Source organism: Physeter macrocephalus, chromosome 20, assembly GCF_002837175.3.
Source record: "Physeter macrocephalus isolate SW-GA chromosome 20, ASM283717v5, whole genome shotgun sequence".
Lineage (NCBI taxonomy): Eukaryota > Metazoa > Chordata > Mammalia > Artiodactyla > Physeteridae > Physeter > Physeter macrocephalus.
This window is the reverse complement of record NC_041233.1, coordinates 24,625,790-24,644,123: the sequence shown is the minus strand read 5'-3', so window position 1 is coordinate 24,644,123 and position 18,334 is coordinate 24,625,790. Positions and strand designations below refer to the sequence as shown.

Below are 18,334 nucleotides of genomic sequence, written 5' to 3'. Positions count from 1 at the left end.
TTTCCGGTACGTGGGCCTCTCACTGTTGTGGCCTCTCCCGTTGCGGAGCACAGGCTCCGGACGCGCAGGCTCAGCGTCCATGGCTCACGGGCCTAGCCGTTCCGCCGCATGTGAGATCTTCCCGGACCGGGGCACGAACCTGTGTCCCCCGCATCGGCAGGCGGACTCTCAACCACTGCGCCACCAGGGAAGCCGAGATGGGCTTTTTTGTCATGCTGTAGTGCTTTATAAATTAATCTTTCTTCTGTTAAGATGAACAGGATGCAAAGCATATGCGAATCATTTATTACAGGAGTTCAGAGACATTCTTCCTCTTAAGGGCTTTGCCTCATCATTATTTAATAGTTTTTTGGTCAAAATAATATTACCTTTCATCTCTGTCAGTCTTGTTTAAAAACTTACTTTAAAAGTACTTTTTAAAAATTGTACTTTCTAAAAACTTAAAGAGTACATGAATGCTGGAAAGTGATTTCCCATGTATTTCTCATCAAAACATGAGCTTTGGAACCAGATAGCCCTGAGTTTCCATCTATTGCTTCCTAGATCGTCATCTCAGATGGTTAACCTCTCAAAGCTTTATCTTCCTCTCTTGTAAAATAGAATAAATTCATTCATTCATATATATTGTGTTTTATACTGTGATAGGGACTATGCAAGATGCTGTAGATAGGGAAAATGCAATCCCAACTCTTAAGGATTTTACAGTCTAACAGATCTGAGAATTAGGTATGTCAAAACCTGACATAACTATAACACACTTTAGATCCCTTTTCTCTCCTTTCTTCCCCTGTGAGAAGTGAGCCAGAAACCAACTCCCCAGCAAGTTAGATGACAGCCCCAGGTCACAAATTCAGTCAGTGGGAAAGCCATCCCCCCTCAGGGGGATGGGAAATATGCAAAACTGAGGAGCTACTGGGAAACAGATTTCAAGGTCTCACTGACCAGCTTTATGGTTTGCTTTCTAAAACATAATTTTTCCTCCCTTAATTCAAAATAATTCAGGCACAATGCAGAGAAGTTAACAAATTCCATTTTTAAACAACTCTCCTAAAAAGTATCAGAAAATTATTAGCTGTAGTTAATCTGATAGCTCCACAAGTTATGATGCAAAACTGTGGTCATTGCCTGGTTTCTGCAAGAAGGAAGAGTCTGACAGAGAACTTTTTTCAAGTTCTGATTATGTCTGCCCATAAAATTCTTCTTCCACTTAGAACCTGAATAGGTTTCTCTTCCGCTGTACTTACTCTGAATTCTCTTGGGGATGCCTGCCTAGGCCTCAACAATCAGCGGAACCAGCAAACTCCAAATGTTGGACTCTCTTTCCTCAATGGACGATTGCTCCCTCTGCCACACTTCCCAGAATCCTCCTAGAGATGCATTCTGGGAAATGTAGTTCAATCCCCAGGCAAGCTGCTATGCCCTCCAACTGCAAAGTTAACCATGGTTGTCAAAAGCACGATCTTCTAAGATCTAAATTCATTACCAGGAGAACTACTGCGGTAGTTCTAGCATTAGATCCATTTTTCAATAACAAAAAGATAGTCTTTAAACCCATCCTCCTACCCGAAGGCATATCTGGGGTGGGTCCTGCAGAGAGGAGTATTGGGATGGGAATTCAGATACCTTTCAACCTTTCTGTATCTCTAATTCTATCTATGTCTGCTAAGTTTAGAGCTAGCTCTAAGATTTCATGAAATTCTGCCAGTTTGAAAGGACAGGACTGTGTCTAGATGTGTTTGAGCTTTTGGCAGAATGTGTCCCTTGATGAACCAGGGCAAGAAGATTCCATCTGACTGAAAGCAGTCTCAACAAAACTACTCTGGTGCTGTTCCTTTTTCTTCTTACTACTAAAGTTATTTGTTTACATGGAAGACAGTTTTGAAGGCCATTCTTTCAATATATATTTAATAAGTACCAAATGTGCTTGGAACTGTTATCTGCATAGGATACAGCAGGGAGCAAAACACATGAAAATTTCTGTCCCCATGTAACTTACATTCTAGAGGAAGAAACAAATAAGTAAATATACAATGTGTCAGGTGGTTATAAGTGCTATTTTATATAGGGTGGTCAGCCTCATTGTTAAGGTGATATTTGAGTAAAGACCCTAAAGGAGGTGAGGAAGGAGACCAAGTGGATATCTATGGGAAGAGATTTGTAGACAGAAAAAAATCAGCAGATGCCAAAGCCCTAGGGTGGAAGTGTGGCTGGCAGGTCTGAGGAAAGGCTAGGACAAAGCATGGTGGTCAGAGATGCGGTTAAAGAGTAGCCAAGCACCAGATCACGTAGGGCCTTGTAAGTCTTACAGTTCTTATAGAGCCATTGTAATGCTTTCGGCTTTTACTCTGAGAAGATGTGATGTTACAGAACAGTTTGAGCAGGAGAGTAAGATGATTTGACCTACATTTTATTTTTTAATTTTTTAAAAAGTTTTTTAAAAAAATTATTTATTTTGGCTGAATTGGGTCTTTGTTGCAGTGCACGGGCTTCTCATTGCGGTGGCTTCTCTTGTTGCAGAGCATGGGCTCTAGGCGTGCGGGCTTCATTAGTTGCAGTGCATGGTTTCAGTAGTTGTAGCTGGCGGGCTCTAGAGCGCAAGCTCAGTAGTTGTGGCACACAGGCTTAGTTGTTCCACGGCATGTGGGATCTTTCCAGACCAGGGATTGAACCTGTGTCCCCTTCATTGGCAGGTGGATTCTTAACCACTGCGCCACCAGGGAAGTCCCTTGACCTACATTTTAAAAGAATCACTCTGTATGTGATTAGACTGTAGGGGATAAGAGTTATTAAATCCTGAAGTCATTGTTAATATGTACCTAGGTTACATGGGAAGGAAGAGTAGTAGTTCTGGGTAGTTGACCAGTTACTTCTTTTGGATCTTACTATTAGCACATGAACCCAAGCTTTTTATCAGATTGATTCATTAGCCTTAAAGAAGGCACAGATAATTTGAGGGAAATAAGATATAAAGTCAGAATTCCAAACAAATGGGGAAGAATGCTTAGAGAAAGTTAGGGCTCTAATAATTTTTTTAAATCAAAATAACTGTATTTTTGAGCAATTAAGTGTTAAGTGCATAATAATAATAGTGCTATGGTCTGAATGTTTCCATTCCCCCCCAAAATTTATATGTCAAAACCCTAATGCCCAGTGTGATACTACTAGGCAGTGAGGACTTTGGGAGGTGATTATGTCATGTGGATGGAGCCATTATGAATGAGAATGAATGCCCTCACATAATAGGCCTGAGAGAGCTCCCTTGCCCCTTTCACCACATGAGGACACAGCGAGTAATCTGCAACTTGGAAGAGGGCCTTCCAAGGACCTGACCATGCTAGCACCCTGATCTTGGAACTCCAGCTCCAGAACTGTGAGAAATAAGTTTCTGGTTTTTTTGTAAGCCACCTAGTCTGTGGTATTCTGTCATAGCAGCCCAAACAGACTGAGACAAATAGCTAAGATTAATTAAGCATTTACTGTATTCAGGCACTATGCAAAGTGTTTCACATATTTATCATTAATCCTCACATCCTAAAAGATACATATTATTATTTTCACTTTACAGATGAGAAAACAGAGGCTTAGAAAAGTTACATAACTTGTCCATATTTACACAGTTAGTAAGTAGAAGGGCTGGATTTTAACCCAAGCCTATCTGACTCCAGACAGACCTTGTGTCTTTGACTACCATAATGTACTATAGGCTTGGGTTATATCTGACTGGGTGTGGGGCAGGGAAGCTCAATAAAAATATTGGAAAATATTGGAATGATGGAAATAATCTCATGTTCATAAATTGGAAGACTTAATTTTGTTGAGATGAAAATATTCCCTTAATTGATCTACAGATTCAATGCATCCCTGTCAAATCACAGGTAGCTTGTTTGCACAAGCAACAAAAGAGAAAATAGGACTTCACCAAAATTTTAAAACTTTTGTGCTGCAAGCAATACCACCAAGAACTTGAAAAGACAACCTACAGAATAGGGAAAAAAATGTATTGCCAGTCATACATTTGATAAGGGACTTGTAACCAGAATTTGTAAAGAATACTTATGACTCAGTAATAAAAAGATGAATAACTGAATTTTAAAATGAGCAAAGGATATGAATAGACATTTCTCCGAAGAAGATACAAAAATGACCGATAAGTACATGAGAAGATGCTCAACATCATTAGCCATCAGGGAAATGCAAATCAAAATTACAATGAGGGCTTCCCTGGTGGCGCAGTGGTTGAGAGTCCGCCTGCCGATGCAGTGGACACGGGTTTGTGCCCCGGTCCGGGAGGATCCCACATGCCGCGGAGCGGCTGGGCCCGTGAGCCATGGCCGCTGAGCCTGCGCTCCGGAGCCTGTGCTCTGCAACGGGAGAGGCCACAGCGGTGAGAGGCCCGCGTACCGCAAAAAAAAAAAAAAAAAAAAAAAAATTACAATGAGATAGCACTTCATACCCACTAAGGTGGCCACATGGAGAAAATGGAATCCTCATATACTGCTTACAGGATTGTAAGTGGTGTAGCTGCTTTGGCAAACAAGTTGGCTGTTCCTCAAACAGTTAAACATAGAGTTACCAAACGACCCACCAATTCCACTCCTGGGTATATATTCAAGACAACTGAAAACATATGTCCACACAAGAACTTGTACACGAATTCTCACAGCAGTATCATTCAAAATAGCCCCAAAGTGGAAACAATCCAAATGTCCATCAACTGATGAAGGGATAAACAAAATGTAGTATATCCATAAACAGTATTTTATTTGGCGATATAAAGAAATGCAGTACTGATACATGCTACAACATGGATGAAGCACGAAACATTATGCTAAGTGAAAGAATCCATTCACAAAAGATCACATACTGCATTTATATAAGATGTTTACAATGGGCAAATCTATAGAGGTAGAAAGTAGCTTAGAGGTTGCCTAGGGGTGGGGATGGGGGAAATGTTGGAGGAGAATGGGGAGTGACTGCTAATGCAAACAGAGGTTTGTCGTTGTTGTTGTTTGGGAATGATAAAATTTTGTAAATTTGATTGTGGTGATGGTTGCACAATTCTGTGAACCCACTAAAGATCACTGAATTGCACACTTTAAATGGTAAGTTATATGTTATTTGAATTATAGCTCAATAACGCTGTTAAAAATATTCAACCAAATCATTAATTATGTTAAACAATTATAGTACATGTTTAGTAAATACAACAAATATGGTGTAGGTAGCTGTAATCCTCATAGTTTTTTTAGGTCATAAGGTAAAAATTTTCTTTCCTAGGGCATGCTTAAGTTCAAAGCAATGGCTTTATTTACTCACATAATAATTTAATACCATATACTCTTTAAAAATTTATTTATTTATTTATTTGTCTGCACCAGGTCTTAGTTGAGGCACATGGGATCTTCATTGCCGCATGTGGGATCCTCGTTGCTGCGTGTGGGATCCTTAGTTGTGGCATGTGGGATCTTCAGTTGTGGCATGTGGGATCTTCAGTTGTGGCATGTGGGATCTATAGTTGTGGCATACGGGCTCTCAGATGCAGCATGAGGGATCTAGTTCCCTGACCAGGGATGGAACCTGGGCCCCCTGCATTGGGACCATGGAGTCTTAACCGCTGGACCACCAGGGAAGTCCCCTTATAGTCTTTTTTTTTTTTTAACATCTTTATTGGAGTATAATTGCTTTACAATGTTGTGTTACTTTCTGCTGTATAACAAAGTGAATCAGCTATACGTATACATATATCCCCATATATCCCCATATCTCCTCCCTCTTGCGTCTCCCTCCCACCCTCCCTATCCCACCCCTCTAGGTGGTCAAAAAGCACTGAGCTGATCTCCCTGTGCTATGCGGCTGCTTCCCACTAGCTATCTATTTTACATTTGGTAGTGTATATATGTCAATGCTACTCTCTCACTTCGTCCCAGCTTTCCCTTCCCCCTCCCCGTGTCCTCAAGTCCATTCTCTATGTCTGCATCTTTATTCCTGTCCTGCCCCTATGTTCATCAGAACCATTTTTTAAAATATTCTGTATATATGTGTTAGCATATGCCATATACTCTTTTAAGGGCACAAATTGAGCCTCAAGTCATTGAATCCCAGTCTAGTTTTTGGTGGTGAAAGTAACAATGTATTTTATTTATTGTTTTATGAAAATTCTCTGTTTATTTTTAATTTTTATTTATTTACTTTTTTTTTTTGGCTGCGTCAGGTCTTACTTGAGGCATGCAGGATTTTTTGTTGTGGCATGCAGGCTCTTCGCTGTGGCATGCGGGCTTTCTCTAGTTGTGGCGTGTGGGTTTCCTCTCTCTAGTTGTGGTGCGCGGGCTCGAGGGCGCGTGGCCTCTGTAGTGTGCGGCACGCAAGCTCTCTCGTTGAGGCACATGAGCTCAGTAGTAACAATGTATTTTAGAGATATGTATTTATTAATTCATTGAACATATTCTTATTGAAAACCTGTCATGTGGCAAGCATCATGCTAGAATTGGGGACACAATAGTGAATAACATGCTGTCTCTGCCAGAAAAAATTAATTATGCTTGTACATATGTGTATGGGGTATGTGTGAGTGTCTGTGCGTGTGTGTGTGTAAGCATGTAAGCAAGTGAGACAACAGCCCATTTACTCAGTGTCTGACCAGTTATAGGAGTGGATATTAGGATGTAGGGGTACCTGAGCAAACTTGGAGAGAAACTGCAGGTTCATTCTGTAAGCAGGCTTACAGTTGGATATTGTCTCATTTCATGTGAGACAAGAAATAGATCTTAGCAAACAGGTTAGAAACCTGTTAGAAACCTCATGGTTTCATGAGAGCCCCTGAAATAAAATAAGCCACTGGCAAAGAGCCCTGTGTGTCTGCATAGCCAGTGGTGTCATATACACTGGGAGGTCCTTATGCTTCTCTTCAAGAGCAAAGTACAATAGGTTTCCTTCTCTTCCACCGCCCCAAATATGGAGTAATGTTTAACACACAGCGGGGAATAGATCCAAGACTAAAGGCCATATTCAGGTGGAAGATAAGATGAAACAGGACAATTAGGGTATACCAAGGTAAAAATTAATTTGAATGCATGATTTTGTTAGTATAATGCAGTCACTAGACTATGTGTTTCTATTTCCTGTTAATTGAGCTCTTACTCTGTTTTAATTCTTTCATTAAAAAAATTTTTTTTTTAATTTTTACAACTACTTCTGGGGCATTTTATTGTAGTCACTAGCAATTCTATCAGAAAGTTGACAAAGTTAAAAAAGAAAAAGAGAAAATTGTCATTTTCATTATCAGTTAAAAGGTTCAGCAAAAGGCTTTCAATAGTGGGTTATAACTATAGCTAACTTTCATTTCTCTAGTGTCTTGTATAGTATCATCTTTACCCCAATATCCAGAGGGGTTCTAAGTATAAGACAAAGTGTATACTGTGTGTGGTTATATTCCCAAAGTAATTTTTTTTTCTGTTACCTAATCTGGTGATTATTTCACTTTTCCAGGCCTTAGTTAGAGATATCCCTAAAGCTCTAATATTTTATAATGTAAGGATTATCCAAATAGATGGTCATTAAGTTTTCAATGTTGGATGAAAAGAATTTGGAGATTTCCCCTGATTGACAGTATCCATATGTTCTGTATTCCTATATCACAATGGAAGCTTAAGAGGTAGTTGTTAGCAGTTATCTATTGTCACAATAATGCTTCATAGCAAACAACCACAAAATCATAGAGGCATAAAACAAGTGTTTATTACTCACATACCTGGAGTGATTGGCTAGGTGCTTCTGCGGATCCTGATCAGGCTCATTTACGTGTCTAGAGGTGGTGCACTGTTGGATAATCTAGAATGTTCTTGACTGGGACATTGGGGGTGAGTTGGCTGTGCTCCATGTGTCTCTCATTTTCTAGCAAGTTGACATAGGGATATTCTTTTGAGAATGATGGCAGAGGGTAAAAGCAGAAGTGGAAATATGCGAGTCTCTGCCTGCATGACAGTCAAAGCATATTATATGGTCAGGCCCAGAGTTACAATAGGACAGTATTACAAGATTTCATGGCAAAAGGTGTTGTTAGGGGTTTAGGTCAACTACAGAGTTATAGGGAACTGGTGCCCCCAAGAGATCACTCTCACTTCCAATACCAACTGCAAGTTCAAGGGGTTTCCAAAAGCATTCTCAATTTTGATAGAAGGACTCACAAAACTCACTGAAAGCCATTATACTCATGGTTATGGCTTATTACAGGATAAGAATTCAGATTAAAATCAGCCAAGGGGGGCTTCCCTGGTGGTGCAGTGGTTGAGAGTCTGCCTGCCAATGCGGGGGACACGGGTTCGTGCCCCGGTCCGGGAGGATCCCACATGCTGTGGAGCAGCTGGGCCCGTGAGCCATGGCCGCTGGGCCTGCGCGTCCGGAGCCTGTGCTCCGCAACGGGAGAGGCCACAACAGTGAGAGGCCCGCGTACTGCAAAAAGGAAAAAAATTTTAAAAAAATAAATAAATAAAATCAGCCAAGGGGAGAAGCATATAAGGTGAAGTCTGGGGAAGTACTAAATGTGGAGCTTCCGTTGTTCTCTCCTCATAGATTCAGGATGCATTGTTTTTCCAGCAACAGTATGTGACAATACATATAGGATGTTGCTAACCAGGGAGACTCACCCGAGTGTTGATGTCCAGAGTTTTACTGGGGATCCATCACCCAAGGCCCCCACCCTAAATCACATTGTTGGTCTTTGTGGTGTGGCCACCCCCTATTCTAAATCACACTGTTAGACTATCCCCTGTGACCTAAGGCCCTCAGGGAAGCAGACACTCCTATCAGACATGAGATTACCTCCCAGAAAAATGGCAAAAGCCAGACCTCATTTTGGGCGAGGTAAAATTTTTTACTATATAGGAAGTAGGGAAGTAGGAAAGAATCAGGATATAGGAAGTAGGGAAGAATCGGGACTATTAGTGCAATCAATCTGCCACAGTAGCTCTCTTAAAAGCATTCCTTGGGGCTTCCCTGGTGGCGCAGTGGTTGCGCGTCCGCCTGCCGATGCAGGGGAACCGGGTTCGCGCCCCGGTCTGGGAGGATCCCGCATGCCGCGGAGCGGCTGGTCCCGTGGGCCACGGCCGCTGAGCCGGCGCGTCCGGGGCCTGTGCTCCGCAACGGGAGAGGCCACGGCAGAGGGGCCGCTGAGCCTGCGCGTCCGGAGCCTGTGCTCCGCAACGGGAGAGGCCACGGCAGAGGGAGGCCCGCATACCACAAAAAGAAAACAAAACAAAACAAAAAAGCATTCCTTAAATTGGTATAGGATAGGAAGCAGTGTTCTTTAACTTCAGGATTGGCTTAAGAGCTAACATTCACCATAGACTGCTTATAGATGCTGTAAGTAAGCATCCTTGTCTTTACCCCTTATACTTATTAAGATTAGGACTAATTGTTCCATTTCATAATTTTTTTCAAAGTCATTGAAACAGGTATAAAACACACCAAATTGGTTCTATGATTAAAAAGCAATAACAAAACAAAACCTCACAAAATTTTATACTACACAGCATGCACTGATGGTTACTTATATTAATACAGTACTTCATACTTTCCCAAGAAACTTTCAAAACAGCTATCTCAGTTGATTCTCATAATGTCTTTGTGTGGTTGATAAGGCAAATGTTATTATGGCCATTTGGTGGATGAAGAAATTTCAGCATAAAAGTTAGAGGGATTCACTGAGGGACACCTTGCTGAACTGTTAATGGTGCACAAGAACCTGGGCTCACTGATTCTACCAGTGCTCCTTCCAAAATAAAAGTTTTTCTTCCTGACAAATACTATAATTCTGTGACTGAATGAATTCTGAGTCCTAAACTCTTGAGTCTTGCTTCCCCAAATAAAGATTTCTGGCATTCTTGTCTGGTTTGTTTGAGCTCTTGACAAGTTCTTTGGGTCAAAGAAATGCATGGACTGGCCAAGCTCTACAAATCTTTCTGACAGCCAAGTCAGATGCTGTTTGTTTATATACAGAAGCATTCTTCTGAAATATAACTTATTGTTTTCAGTAAAATATTTTTAAAATTTGTATGCATTTCCTATCCTTGACAGAATAGCTGTTGGATATTCCCCTGCAAACTATAGCACTTGAAAATATTTAATATTTAGGACTCAAGCTACTTATATTCAATGAGTTATACATTGCTAAGGAAAGATACCAGGAAATGGAAAAGGAGGAGCAAATGGAGTCTGATACAGCTTTCATGCTATTCGTAAATTGTTCACAAACAAAATAAATAACTCTTCCTTAATCACAAATATATTTCCAATACCTGATACAATGCCTGGCCTATTGTAGGTGCTCAGTAAATAATTGTTGAATGAATGAATAAGTGATTAACTAAAATAGGCCTCCAGTTACGGCAGTTGCTTGGTAGAAGGCAGTACTCTCCTGACATCACTGTTTTCCTCTTGGAAAACAACTACATTTCCTTTGGGAATTAGAAATTTGGTTCAAAACCAGAGAACAGTTAAGAGCTGAGTTGGAGCCTTCTCCACAATGACTCATACTCATGTAGGGTACTACATCAGTTAAGATGTGTTTGGTTACTTGCAATTTGAGATTTGAGAAAATACAAATTTAATTTGCTTAAACACTAAGGAAACTTATTAGCTTGCATAGCTAAAGCACCCAACTGTAGTTCAGGGCTCAGATACCACTCAATTAAGGTTTTACTCAGCTTCTCTCACCTCTGACCTACTTCATGTGCTGTCTTTGTCCTCAAGTTGGCTCCTTCCATCATGGTCGAAGAATGGCTGCCAGATCTTAGGGCTATTTACTTTCTTGTTCCTATCCAGAAGTATGTCCACCCTCAGCCTTGAAGCAAAAGTATTGGTCTTCACTCTGTTCGGGTCAGTTTAGGTTATAATCCCCACTGTCTGAGCCCCTAACCAAACGATTCCTGAGGTCAAAGGAATGTCATGAATTGATTGGGACTTGGGTTAAGTGCCCATCCCTAAACCAGTCACTGTGGCAAGACAGATTGTCATATTACTGATGTGAATCAGGTTTATCAGAGTGGGGCCACCCCTGATTTTGGAGAAAAGTTTCTTGGATCTGCGGTTTGATATATTTTATCATTTGTGGAATGTTTTCTGCCATCATCTCTGCAAACATTTCTAAAGCCCCATTTTGTCTTTCTTCTTCTGGGATTCCAGCTACATAAACGTTGGATTGTTTGATATTGTTACACAGCTTTTGGATATCCTGTTCTATTTGCTTTTCACTTTTTTTTTCTGTTGATATGTTGGTTTGGATGACTTGATCTTCTTTTCTCAGCTGTGTCGAGTAACCAATGAGTTCATCAGAAGAATTATTCGTCTCTGAATATCATGGGATTTTTTCCCCCTAGCATTTCATTTGATGATTTCTTTTTATTTAATTTAAAAATTTTGGGGAGGATTAAAATAATACTAGTTGTTGAAGAAATAAATGAATGAGTGAGAAAAATTCAAGTTAGGCCTCAATTCATTGGACTATTTTTTGTAGTTTTCATCTCTCTACTGAAATTTCCCATTTGTTCAGGCATGCTGTTCACTTTTTTTTTTTTTTTTTGCTAGTTTGAAGTCCTTATCTGATAGTTCCAACATCTGGCTTATATCTGAGTACATTTCTGTTGATTGCTTTATCCCCTGAAAGTGGGTTTTTTAATTTGTTTCTTTGTTTCCTGTGTCTAATGGGTTTCCAATGAATGCTGGACATTGTGTGTAGTGCAGTACTGTTTTCCAGTTAAGTTGTTCCCATACGTTGCAATGAACATACCTCTTCTTCTGTCAGGTTCTTAATGTGGTGGGGTGAGGGGGGCGGCTCAATCTCATTTAGGAGTTGAGCTGGGCTGAGGCTTTTTTGTTGCTATAGTTACTTTCATTACAGCACAGACTTCACATTCCTTTAGGAGGAAGGTGCTGTGCCCTTGTGCTTACTTAGTGTGGGGCTCGTGTGCCAGAGAGTTTTTCTGTGTTCCTGCTTTTAATTGTCCCTGCATTCTTATGCCACCGCCCTCTTTCTCTCCACTCTCAGCATTAGATTGCGTGTGTGTGGAGAGTCTGTTGTCCTGGTCCAGTCTCAGTCTTAGGCAGGCCCTGTGTGCCTGGGCCTTGGGAGGTGGGACTTTTTCAGTCTCTCTTGAAAGGCAGCCACCTCAGCCTTTTATCTATGGTTGGTCTTGGGCAAGAGTTTCCTGCTTTTTCCTCAGCAGTAGTAGAACTCAGCTTGTTATCAGTGTAGGATCCAGGGTCCAAGAGGGTTTCCTGCCTCTCCCCCAAGAATAGAGGGTTGTCTTATAGTTTCTCCACCCACAAGGAATCTTCAACCTGTGCCCTGGGAGCCAAAGGGTTTGCTGCCACTTATGCAGTGGCTTAAGGCTTTTTGCTTTGTAAGATAGAAGAGCCTGAGGAAAAAGGTTTGGCGGGAAGTTTTATGTCCAACTCCTAGCTGCTGCCAATTTCCTCCTTTACTCCTGTACCATCCAGTGGAGCTCTATTATCTCCTGCCCTGTTCCCAGTCTTTCATCTGAGCACCACTAAGCTTGTGGGAAGAACCAGCGAGTACAATCTCTCCTTGTGCCTGAGGCTCCCAACTGACAATACTTGGATTTCAACAGTTTGTTAAAATTTTTCCTGAGTTTTTTCTTACTCTGCAAAGGTCTAAACTTTGTGTTCCATTTCTCCTTGGAACTCAGGTTACTTGGTTGCCTTGCAACCTCAGCTGTCTGATATGCTCAAGAACATTTATGATTTTGTAGATTATCTGCCTTTTTTCCATTATAAAGGTGGAAGCAAAATTCCTTTCAGTTTTTTACATCCTAAGCAAAAGTACAAGTCACACTGAAACTGAAAGGCTGGGCAATTTGGGAAGTCTTAATAAGGTTGGTAAAGGGAGGAATGAATACTAGGTAGGCATCCCACAGTGTCCATTCCAGGTAAAAATATAATTAATAAATACAATTCTAGTAATAGGTTTTGTAAAGGAAAAGTTTGGCTTGCTTGTTTAAGCAGTATGTATTGATAGGTTAAGAGAGGCTAGGTAATGCTACGGTTACAAACAACTCTAACTTTTAGTAAGTTTACATTATAGAAGTTTATTTTTCACTCAAGCTGCATATTCATTGGAGACTGTCAGCAGTGGAGAGTTTAGGGCTCTGTTCATTGTAGGAACTCAGAGACCTGGACTGATGAAGATTTCATCTTGATACAGGCTTCCAGGGTAACTGCAACAGTGGGAAGGGAACATGGTGAAACACATTCTGACTTTCAAACATGTTGCTTTCATTGGCCAAAGCAAGTTAGCCACAACTAACTTCAAAGACAGTGAAGAGCAGACCTTTCTTCTGGGAAGAGAAAAGCCCTAGAATTATTTGGTGAACAACACTAATGAATGCCATGGGGAGGTAACTTTACCTTCCCAACTAACAGCAGAAAGACACGTGCAGTTAATGTGTGGTTGACTCAAGGTGAGCAGAACTAAATCTAAAGAAATCAAAGATTAATTTTAAATTAGAACTGCAAGTAGATAGAAAGTCAGAATTTTAGCCCTTATATCAGTTCCTGTAGTGATATGGAAATCTGCTTAATATTGACAAACTGGTTATTAATTGGCAGAGTAAGTCTGTAGCCTATGATGGTCCCTGCCACTTCAAATCCATTAAGATTTAGAATCAAATTCTTTAGTTTCTCTACAAATTCAGCTCACTTTCCCAACTTCCTTATTTTGGTTGTTGTTACCACTATTTGGCCAGTTTTCCAAACTAAAGACCCTGGCACAATTTTTTATGTAATTCATATGTCCTGCCTTATGAGGGTACAAGATGAGGAGTTCGCATGCCTTTTAATATTAAAATTAGAGGTCTTAATGCTCCTATTGTGCTTATTGAGAGAACTTTCTTCCTCTCTGGAGTCCTCTTCCTCAGACAATTCCCATGATTTCAAGAATGCTTATCTGGTGTAAAGGGTCTGTCCTAATAACTACATTCACCTCTAGGAGAGAACCGTGGGAAATTTACTCAGACCCTTGAGAAATGTCAGTCTTCAGCCACTGTTTCAGTCGTGATCATATACATAAGTGTATCAGTTTCTTATTGCTGCTATGACAAATTACCACAAACTTGATGGCATAAACAATACAAATATATTATCTTACAGTTCTGTAGGTCAGAACTCTGACAATGGTCTCATTGGGCTAAAATCAAAAGTATTGTCAGGGCTGCATTCCTTTCTGGAGGCTCTAGAGGAGAATCCAATTCTTTGCCTTTTCCACTTTCTAGAGGCTTCCCATGTTCCTTGGCTTATGGAGCCCCTCTCTCCATCTTCACATCAGCAACATATCAAATATCTCACTTTGCTTCCATCCTCACATCTTTCTCTGATCAGAGCCAGGAAAGGTTCTTAGCTTTAAAAAATCCATTTAATCAGATTGGGCCCACCTGGATAATCCAGGCTAATCTCCCCATATAAAGGTCCTCAATTTAATTATACCTGAAAAGTTCTTTTGCCATGTAAGGTAACATATTCACAGGTTCTAAGGATTAGGATGTGGCCATTGAGGGGCCATTATTCTGCCTGCTACAGTGAGTGTCCCTATTGAGGCCACATGATGGAGGTGGTCTGGTACCCCATTGCAGCCACTTTCCTCAGTGCCACAGTGACAGGATATTAGTGACTGGAATGGTTTCTAGTCTCAGCTACATTCTAGAATACCTCATCTCTTGACTTTCATGTCCTTACTCATGATTAAAGAGTAAGTCCCTATCACTCCTAGTTCTAAGACCCATCCCATGTCAAGTGACATGGAAAACTCATATTTTTTTACATTGTGTTTTTACTTTGTTAACGATAAATAATGTAATTTTACTTCACTGTTTAAAATACCTCAATGCCTTTCCGTTGTACTTGTTACAGTACTAAGCAGGCCTGGCTGATTGAGCCTTCACATACCGATCATACCAGCTTCTCCCTTGCTTATTGCACTACAATCACACTGAATTTCTTTTAGCTTCTCAAATGCACCAAGCATTTTCCTGTCACACGATTCTCACACATGCTCTTCCCTCTCTTTAGATTGTTCTTATTCACACACTTCGGCTGGCTAACACAGGTCTCAGTTTATGTCAGTTCTTCAGAGACACTTTCCCTCTGTTATGAATCTAAATTATGTCCTTCCTATTCTTTTTCATAGCATCTTGTCATTTTCTTTTGTCACATTTATTTACTTATTTATTTATTTAAGTGTATTGTCGGTTTCCGTAAAAGGACTCCAAGTTCTGTGACAGCATGAAACATACCCGGCATTTAGCATTATTTGGGCCATATAGGGAACTATTTATTGGGCGAATGAATTCCCACTGCCACAAGTGTAGGTTTTAACTCTATCCAATAAGTTTATAAACGCTTAAAAAGCAGAGACTGTCTAATTAAAGTTTGATCTTCCACAGCCCAGTAGGCAGTGCCTTGGACACAGTGGTAAGCCTTCCATAAATATTTATTCAATGAATCGTGAATTACTAATGTAGATGCCACTTTCTTCTAATTCACATAGCATAATATTTCTAAAATATTGCCTCCATCATCTTAATCCCCTGGTAAAAAGCCTATCCACCATTACCTATTTCATCAAATTTAGCTTTATTCACTCTCCTCACTATCAAGTTTATTTTATTTTAATTAATTAATTAATTTACTTCCAGAGAAGGAAGGATTTATTAATATTACTTGCAGCAAGTAAGGAGAACACTTGCTTTCCCAAAGCAGTGTCTCCAAGTATGTAGTATTTTTTTTTTTTTTTTTTTTTTTTTTTGTGGTATGCGGGCCTCCCTCTGTTGCGGCCTCTCCGGACGCGCAGGCTCAGCGGCCATGGCTCACGGGCCCAGCCGCTCCGCGGCATGTGGGATCCTCCCAGACCGGGGCGCGAACCCGGTTCCCCTGCATCGGCAGGCGGACGCGCAACCACTGCGCCACCAGGGAAGCCCTGTAGTATTTTATAATACAACACATTCAACACTTATTCACGCTCTCAAATAATTTCTAATTATTTAGTATGTATGAGTGCCTTCAATAAAAGGGTCTATGTCTTCTGTTTTTGCTGCCTTTTTTGTTGGGCACACAACAAAAGTGCTCAATGTCAAGGGAAGAAACCATCATTCAAAATGTGAAATAAAACATTGATTTATTTCTGTCTATGTGTAGAAAAGCACTATATGCTTGTTTGACTGTCCCTCTGCTGATCTTATCTTGTTTTTGTGAAAGACAGAGTTCAGGGATTGGCTGACTTTCAAAGGCGAAAGTGGGTTGACGTCTGCTGTGGAAGCATGAATACTCTGCTGGAGAGACTGTTGACAATTGGCTGAATTTCAGAGACGTGCTCACTAGAGTAAAGCTGTTGCTGTTTCGGCTAACTTTAAAAAGTGGGAGGCTGTCACTGACTGGCTGGTTGTTCAGAAGATTGTTCATAGGGTTGAGTGGTCATTTATCTATTAATTGAGTTTAAAATCACTTCTGCTCAGTTGTTACTGTGGCTACATAATAGGCTTTTCCTAAGGATAGGACTTTCAATATTTCTTAAAGAAATATTTATTTATTGATTAATTTTTCAGATGTAAAAGAAGAGATTTAATGGTGGTTTACCTCCACTCTAATGTTTGACCATTCAGAGGGGAGTCATGTCCTTCTTTTTCTACTCCCCAAGGTATCTGTTGTCTTCACTCTAACTAAGCAGGGATGATTAGGTTGAGTAGTCATATGTAGATTTCATATGAAGTGTCCTTTTTGGGCAACCAAATGATATTGATAGGGACGGGTTAGAAGTTTCTTTCAGCTTCACAACTCATGATTGATAATGTCACGTAAATTTTTAGGATTGTTGTCACATTTGGGAAAACTTCAAATAATTTTATTTGTATGACTTAATAGAGTTCAGGGCACATCAGTTTTCTTTAAACTGATGACATTCTAACCAGTTTGTTGTGGATAGCCTCATAAAATTCTGACAAAAAAGGACTTACTTTTATTGGCTAAGCATTGATAAGCACTAAATCTTTAATTTTAAAATGTATACATCCAATAATTGGAAGAATTTCTCAGAGATTAGCTTTAGGCTCCCAAAGTTTCAACTTAGCTTCTCTGCCACTATCCATATATTTTTGATGCTAGAACACAGGACACATTCAAATAGCTATATGGTGTCTGGCCCTGTTCCTTTGTTCTACAGTGCTGGGTGGGTCAGTACTATGGGTGGTAGGATGCCACTCCCACACTGGGACAGCTGAAAATATCTTAACTATACCTGGGAATGACTGTGAATTACAAAAATATATCCCACTAAACTCAAGCCAAATGTATTCTAACTCAAGTTCCCTACAGTTAAATTATAAAAATGCCGTCTAGCTACTCCAACACCACTAGACAAGGGGAAGTGTGATGTAGGGAAAATCAGTGACAAAAGAATTAGAAGTCTAAAGATTGCCATTAAAATTTTTACTTTCACAAATTTTACAAAAGCATATGACCGTGTGAGCGTATTGTTAGGGCCCCTTCCAGGGTCTTGGAAAGGGCTAGTGCAAATGAAGGCCCCTGAAAATGAAGCTTTCTTAGCTTCACAGTAAATCTGCCTCAAGGTCTGGAGCCATTTTATTTACAGGGTAAAATGCAATTTTTCAGAGTCTGCTCTATATAGGGCCAGTGGATACGTTGATTATAGCTCCACTTGAGACCAAGATTTAAAGAAGAGATCTTTGCCTCTTTTGTGTCAAGGGCTCCCTGCTATTTGTTTAGACTAGTGGTTCTCAAACTCTTTGGTCTCATAACCATTTCACACTCCTAAAAAGCATTGAGGACTCCAAAAAGCTTTTATGTGGATAAAACCTATCAAAATTTACTGTATTAGGAGTTAAAACAAACATGTAAAATATTTATTTATTCATTTTAAAACAATAATAAATCTGTTACATGTTAAATAACATACTTTTTAATGAAAAATAACTATTTTCCAGAGCAAAAATAATTTAGTGAGAAGAGTGGCATTATTTTTCATTTCTGCAAATCTCTTTAATATCTGGCCTAATAGAAGATTCTCATTCTTATGCGTGCAATATCTTTAGAGTGAAAAAGGCAAATAAATTTTTAGTATGAAATAATTTTGCCCTGTGAACCCCCTGACCACACTCTGAGAACTGCTGATTAGCGGTTCACTATATTTATCACTGTATTTAATTTCTGGTTGCCTACTCTTCCCCAAGTACCCTCTCTATGACTATTTCTGTATCTGTATAATCACCTCCACCTCCTAGATAAGAGTTAAATTTTTTTTTTTTTTTTTTTTTTT

At 40.0% G+C, this 18,334-nt stretch overlaps 1 protein-coding gene across 1 annotated transcript in view; it reads right to left on the bottom strand.

Moving 5' to 3' along the window:
• Positions 1-1,584, bottom strand: part of NUDT13 (nudix hydrolase 13) — a 19,006-nt gene extending 17,422 nt beyond the window's left edge. The window contains exon 1 of the mRNA XM_024132062.3: positions 1,245-1,584. The gene's annotated coding sequence lies outside the window, so the exon portion shown is untranslated. The remainder of the gene's footprint in view (positions 1-1,244) is intronic.
• Positions 1,585-18,334: the final 16,750 nt, after the last annotated feature.